Genomic DNA, 7,518 nt, shown 5'->3' with positions numbered 1-7,518 from the left:
AAAAAGGTGTATTATTTTGTTTTAGGATGAAATGTTCTATAGATAAATGTTAAATCCATTTGGTTCATAACTTCTGTTAATTTCATTGTGTCTCTGCTTAGTTTCTGTTTCAATGATCTGTTAATTGCTGAGACTGGAGTGTTGAAATCCCCCACTATTATTGTGTGAGTTGCAATATGTGCTTTCATCTTTAGTAAAGTTGCTTTTATGTATGCGGATGCCCTTGTATTTGGAGTATAGATGTTCATAATTGAGAGTTTATCTTGGTAGATTTTTTCTGTGATAAGTATGAAGTGGCTTTCCTTATCTTTTTTGATTACTTTTGGTTGAAAGTTGATTTTATTTGATATTAGAATGGCTATTCCAGCTTGTTCCTTGGGAATATTTGCTTGGAAAATTGTTTTGCACCCTTTTTCTCTTAGGTAGTGTCTGTCTTTGTGACTGAGGCTCATTTCCTGTATGCAGCAAAATTCTGGGTCCTGTTTATGTATCCAGTCTGATAGTTTATGTCTTCTTATTGAGGAATTGAGTCCATTGATGTTAAGAGATATTAAGGAAACCTAATTGTTACTTCCTGCTATTTTTGTTATTAGAGGTGTAATTATGTTTGTGTAACTATCTTCTTTTGGGTTTGTTGGAAGATTACTTCCTTGCTTTTTCTAGGTTGTAGTTTCCCTCATTGTGTTGGAGTTTTCCATCAATTATCCTTTGATGTGCTGGATTTGTGCAAAGATATTGTGTAAATTTGGTTTTATCATGAAATATCTTGGTTACTTCATTTATGGTAATTGAGAGTTTTACTGAGTAAAGTATTCTGTGCTGGCATTTGTGTTCTCTTAGGGTCTGTATGATATCACTCCAGGATATTCTGGCTTTTATGTCTCTGGTGAGAAGTCTGGTGTAATTCTTATAGGTCTGCCTTTATATGTTACTTTACCTTTTTTCCTTACTTCTTTTAGTATTTTTCTTTGTTTTATGTATTTGATGTTTTGATTATTAAGTGACAGGCAGAATACCTTTTCTGATCTAGCCTACTGGGAGTTCTATAGGCTTCTTGTATGTTCATATACATCTCTTTCTTTAAGTTAGGGAAGTTTTCCTCTATAATTTTGTTCAAGATGTTTACTGGCCCTTTAAGTTGGGAATCTTCACTCTCATCTATATCTATTATCCTTAAGTTTGATCTTCTCATTGTGTCCTAGATTTCCTGGATATTTTGGGTTAGGAGCTTTTTGCATTTTGCATTTTCTTTATCAGTTGTGTCAATGTTTTCAATGGTATCTTCTGCACATGAGATTTTCTCTTCTGTTGCATTCCTGTGATGATGCTTGCGTCTAAGTCTCCTGATTTCTTTCCTAGGATTTCTACCTCCAAGTTAGTCTCCCTTTGAGATTTCTTTATTGTTTCTACTTCTATTTTTAGATCCTGAATGGTTTTGTTTAATTCCTTTGCCTGTTCAGTTGCATTTTCTTGCAGTTCTTTAAGGGATTTTTGTGTTTCCTCTTTAAGGGATTCTATCTGTTTACCTGTGTTCTCTTATACTTCTTTAAGGTAGTTATTTATGTCTCTCTTAATGTCCTCTATCATCATCATGAGAACAGATTTTAATTCTGAATCCTGCTTTTATAGTGTGATGGGGAATCTAGGGCTTGCTATGTTGGGATAACTGGGTTCTGATGATTCCAAGTAACTTTGGTTTCTGTTGCTTATGTCCTTGCACTTGTGTTTTGCCATCTGGTTAACTCTAGTGCTACCTACACTCACTGTCTCTGAACTGGAGTCTGTGTCTCCTGTTATCTTGCTTGTGTCAGAAATCCTCAGAGTCCGGATGTCTCTGTGATCCTCAGCTCCTGGGTGGATGAACTGCTGGGACTCAGGCTACCTCTGGGAACCTGAAATCCTTCTGCTCTGAGCAGTTCCTTCTCTGCTCAGAGTGCAGTGGTTCCTCTAGGATGGCTCAGGATCTGGTGCCCAGTGCTGTGAATGCAGAGGTTCCTCTAGGATGGCTCAGGATCTGTGTCTTCCCGGGAGCAGATCAGCTAGGTTTTTGTCCCAGCCAAAAGGACCAAAAGAGGGTTGAAAGGTAAGTGGTATTCTGGAGGTATGGAGTTTTGTTTACTGATGGGTCCTAAACACCCCAGGCTGCCAGTTGTAGGTCAGGGACTTAGGGTAGTGGGAGAGGGTTCTTGCCCACTACTCTGAGTGCAGTGGTTCCTCTAGGATGGCTCAGTATCTGATGTCTTAGCAGGAGCATATCACCTTGGTGTCTGCCCAGCCAAAAGGTAGTCTATGCCTTTTTATTGAGGAATTGACTCCATTGATGTTAAGAGATATTAAGGAGAAATGTTTGTTGCTTCCTGTTATTTTTGTTTAGAGGTCGAGTTATGTTTGTGTGACTTTCTTTTTTTGGGTTTGTTGGAAGAATATTACTTTCTTGCTTTTTCTAGGGTATAATTTCCCTCCTTGTGTTGGTGGTTTCCCTCTATTATCCTTTGTAGGGCTGGATTTGTGGAAAGGTATTGAGTGAGTAAATTTGGTTTTGTCCTGAAATATCTTGGTATCTCCATCTACGGTAATTGAGAGTTTTGCTGGGAATAGTAGCCTGAGCTGGCATGTGTGTTCTCTTAGGGTCTATATGACATCTGTCCAGGATCTTCTGGCTTTTATAGTATGCAGTGAGAAGTCTGGTGTAATTCTGATAGGTATGCTTTTATATGTTACTTGACCTTTTTCTCTTACTGCTTTTAATATGCTTTCTTTGTTTTGTTCATTTTTATTATTATGTGACAGTCAGAATTTCTTTTCTGATCTACTCTATTAGGAGTTCTGTTGGCTCCTTGTATGTTCATAGGCATCTCGTTCTTTCAGTTAGGGAAATTTTCTTCTATAATTTGGTTGAAGATTTTTATTGGCCTTTTAAGTTGGGAATCTTCGCTGTCTTCTATACCTACTATCCTTAGGTTTGGTCTTCTCATTGTGTCCTGTATTTCCTGGATGTTTTGGGTTAGGAATTTTTTTGCATTTTGTATTTTCTTTGACAGTTGTGTCAATGTTTTCTATGGTATCTTCTGTACCTGAAATTCTCTCTTCTACCTCTTGTATTCTGTTGGTGATGCTTGCATCCATTATTCTTTATTTTTTTTTTTAAGTTTTCTATATCCTGGGTAGTCTCCTTTTGTGATTTCTTTATTGTTTCTGTGTCCATTTTTATGTCCTGAATCGTTTTGTTCAATTCCTTTACCTGTTTGATTGTATTTTCTTGTAATTCTTTAAGGAACTTTTGTTTTTTCCCTTTAAGGGCTTCTACCTATTTACATGTGTTCTCCTGTGTTTCTTTGAGGGAGTTATTTATGTCCTACTTAAAGTCTTCTGTCATCATCATGAGAAGTGATTTTAAGTATGAATCTTGGTTTTGCTTTTATGGTGTCCTAGGGTATTCAGTCCTTGCTCTGGGGAGAGAACTAAATTCTGATGATGCCAAGTTAACTTTATTTCTCTTGCTTATGTTCTTGTGCTTGCCTTTTGCCATCTGGATATTTCTAGTGCTACCTTCACTCACAATCTCTGACTGGAGGCTGTCTGTCCTGTTATCTTGACTGTGTCAGGACTCCTCAGAGTCCAGCTGTCTCTGTGTTCCTGTGATCCTGAGACCCTGGTTGTGATAGCTCCTGGGAGTCAGGCTGTGTCTGGGCTTCTGAAATCCTAGTGTGCCCAAGCTCTTGAGATCCTGTGATCCTATTATCCTATGTTTTTGTATGTTAAAGCTTCTGGGAGTCCATCCTTCTCTGAGTTTTGTGATGTTGTATGCAGAATTAAGCCTTAGGGCTGCTCCAGGTGCCGGTGCAGACAGGAAGGGTCAATTTCTATTATTTCAATATTATTTCAAATGTATTTTATATTGTGGCCTTACTATGGAAATTCTGGAGTATATAATATTTTGGCATAAAGTCATCTTTATTTGAACTTATAATCCTGAAATCAATTAATTTGATGTGTTTGCTAATGCCAATATAACATCTGATGCTATAAAAACTTTGGGAGAACAAACAATTCAAATTTTTTACTCAGTGTCTCATTATTGGTATTTTCATTATTGGCATTTTCAGTTTGTTTAATTCTAATCAACATTGTTTCTCCACATATCATGTGCAAATTTAAAGCAATTGTATTCAAAGTCATAGCCAGTTCTTTAAAAGTATTTGTAAAATTTTATGTATTACACTAGTTTAATAATCAAGAAAATGTTGGGGAAAAGCTTGTGCTTTTTAAAAAAATATAGTAATGGAAATTGTATCATATTTTATAGAAATAGGGCAGTGAGAAAAAATAAGGAATGTACAGCTAAAAAACTTACTCAAAGAAAGGTCATCAGATATACTTCAAAGATGACATATCAGAATACTGGAAAATAAACTCACTTTGATCAAATGGTACAGTCCAACAGGAAAAAATGCAAATAATAATATGCAAAAATTCTTTATTTTCTTTCACAGATCACAGAATATGAAGGATAAAATTTCAAATTCTATCTAGAATTAGGGATGTAAAAACATAGCTTTATTCTTCATTTTAAGATTCTTTAGGGGAGGCCGGGCGGTGGTGGCACACGCCTTTAATCCCAGCACTTGGGAGGCAGAGGCAGGCGGATTTCTGAGTTCGAGGCCCGCCTGGTCTACAGAGTGAGTTCCAGGACAGCCAGGGCTACACAGCGAAACCCTGTCTCGAAAAACAAAAAACAAAAAAACCAAACAAACAAAAAGAAGAAAAAGATTCTTTAGGGGAAACCTGGATAGAGGAGAACCCTTGAAATGTAAATTAAAAAAAAACAGTACAAGTTAATCTCATTTTTAAAAGGTAGACATTGTATTTTCACAATTCAGATTATGTTTGAATTTTCAGACTGATGTCCAGGATGTAACTATCAATTCTAGTTACTGAGGAGAATAATTTACTTTTGAAAGTGTCATTTTTCTATGCATTCAGACCCAATTGTGTGGACTTGCTTTTCCCTGTTTTACTTGCTGCCAACTCAGTATTTCATTAAAATATACTGAACTGTTTTCTATTAATACCAGTGCTTCTTAGATTCCATAAGATTGCATCCTGATAAATCCTGGTAAATGAGGAAAAATGAATGAGTTGTATATTTTATACAGAAATGGTGAACACTAACTCTTGGTCTACGGTATTACATTGCCTTAGTTACTTAGTGCAAAGTTTGTTAAAATCATCAAAGCATGTGTATTTTGTAATAGACCATTCATTTGGGTGTAGTTGGCTATGTAGCATTTGCTACTTTTGTGTATATGTATAGGTATTATCTCCACAGCACATCATTCCTGCTGCTTCCAATCACAATACCAGAAAATATAATTTATCATATTGCTATGAACATAGGATTTGTACTTCACTTTTGCTCTTTTGCTTTCCTATTCTCATGTTATTTTAAAAATTTGTTTATACCATGTCAGGTAAGTCTATTATTCCAATGAAAATGCATGACTCCAGTCAGAGATTTTTTTAATCTGCTAATATCCTTTATTATTATAAAACAAGGTGTATGCATATATGAGGTCTCTAATACATTCCTAGTAATGGACTGGAACAATACCATTGTTTCAAACAGTTTATGATTCTCAGGAAATATATTAGACTACTTTCACATATGTCAGTATGGTAGATTAGAAACTTTCAGAATTAAGCATAGAGATATTTTTGTTAGGGAAAAACTTATTGTTGCAAAGTATGGTGTTGATACCTTGGTGAAGAAAGTAAAGTAATATGCAAACATTGAACAAATATTTATGAGATGAGAATAAAGCTAGTTAGAATTCAGTTTTAGTGGACAGTGAAGCACATGGTTTGAATCTCAGCACTCAGGAGGCAGAGGCAGGAGAATCTCTGAATTCAAGGACAAACTAATTTACAAGGTTTCAGGACCATCCAACAGTTACAAAGAAAGCTTGTCTCAAATAAAGCAAAATAATAAAGAAAAGTAGGCCAGGTGGTGGTAGCAGACACCTTCAATCCCAGTACTCAGGAAGCAGAGGCAGTCAGATCTCTGACCTTGGTCTACAGAGTGAGTTCTAAGATGTCAGGGCTACATGTGTCTCTAAAAGATAACAAAAATCCAGTTTTAGAATACTTATCAAACATTTTTTCATCTTGGCTTTGATACCCATGACTCCCAAAATAAGAACAAAAAGCAAGGATCAAAATAAAGGCTGTTAATTAGATTAAACTTTGTAAATAATATTTACTCATAAAAACTTGTACTTCATTTGTTTCATCAAATAAATTCTTTTTTGTTGTTATTTAAAACACCACAGACATTTTTTTAAAAAGGAAGCTGTGTACCTTGTGTTATGTCTTGTTGGGACAGACCACACCAGGCTAATACAGTTCCACATGAGAGGAAGTACTGGGGGAAGAGGGCAAAGGTAGTGATGAAGACAGAGGCGAAACAGAGAAAGGGGGGTTCAGAAGGATCTTCCATTTATTTGGGTTGTGATGTAGCCACTTACAGGTAAAGGTGGATTCTAAGAGTGTATCATGGTTGCCATGGCAACAGATGTACAGTTCCCTGTCGCCTATGTGTGATGTCACTAGATTTGGAGATGATCTGCCATGCTGGTTCTTGATACCAATACCTTGTCTCATCATTTCATTTCTGTTGGTCTTTTCTAGGCCTTTGGAAACAAATTGGGCTACAGAATTACATAAAACAATATATCTGTAAATGTTGAATACCACATTAGAAAGTAATTCTAATTTTTGAGAGTTGGTATGAGGAAGAAATAAATAACTTTCATATAGGAATAAAAGAAAAAGAAAATATCCAATAAAAGAAAAAAAAAAGAATGTGGACACAATCAGCTCCAGTGAAAATGAAACTTCTTAGTTTCCAAGTTAATACAACAGCTGTAGCATGACATAAGTACCATCTATTTGACTGACTGCTTCTATTTTTTATTTTGGATACATATGAGCTAGTTCTTTCTATCATTATTTGTTTCCAGGGAGACCCAATTGCTATGTCATCCTCTGTTTAACAGTTCCACTGGTTTTCCCAGCAACAAGACACTTTTAAAATCTGTGTGTCTTTTAATTCATCCTAAGATATAACAACTGCTCTAGTAGTGGGGAACACTTTCCTTAGATCAGTGAAAACAAATATCTTCCAAAAGATAATTTCTTCTTTTTTTAAATGACATCACATAAAATGTCTAAATGTCCTTCCTTTTCAATAAAACAAATATTTTTATATTGCAGTTTTACTTAGTAATCAAGTTCTCTGTGTGCATGTGTTCATGGGTATACATGTCAGTTTTTATACATGTATGTATGTATGTATGTATGTATGTATGTATGTATAAATGTATATATTTGAGTTATATGTATAGAGGTTAGAGGGCAATGTCTTATGTCTTCATCAGTTGCTTATTTTCATATCATACACAAACATGCAGAGAGAGAGAGAGAGAGAGAGAGAGAGAGAGAGAGAGAGAGAGAGAGAGA

This window comes from Grammomys surdaster, unplaced genomic scaffold, assembly GCF_004785775.1.
Source record: "Grammomys surdaster isolate TR1022 unplaced genomic scaffold, NIH_TR_1.0 61, whole genome shotgun sequence".
Lineage (NCBI taxonomy): Eukaryota > Metazoa > Chordata > Mammalia > Rodentia > Muridae > Grammomys > Grammomys surdaster.
This window is presented reverse-complemented; position numbering follows the sequence as displayed.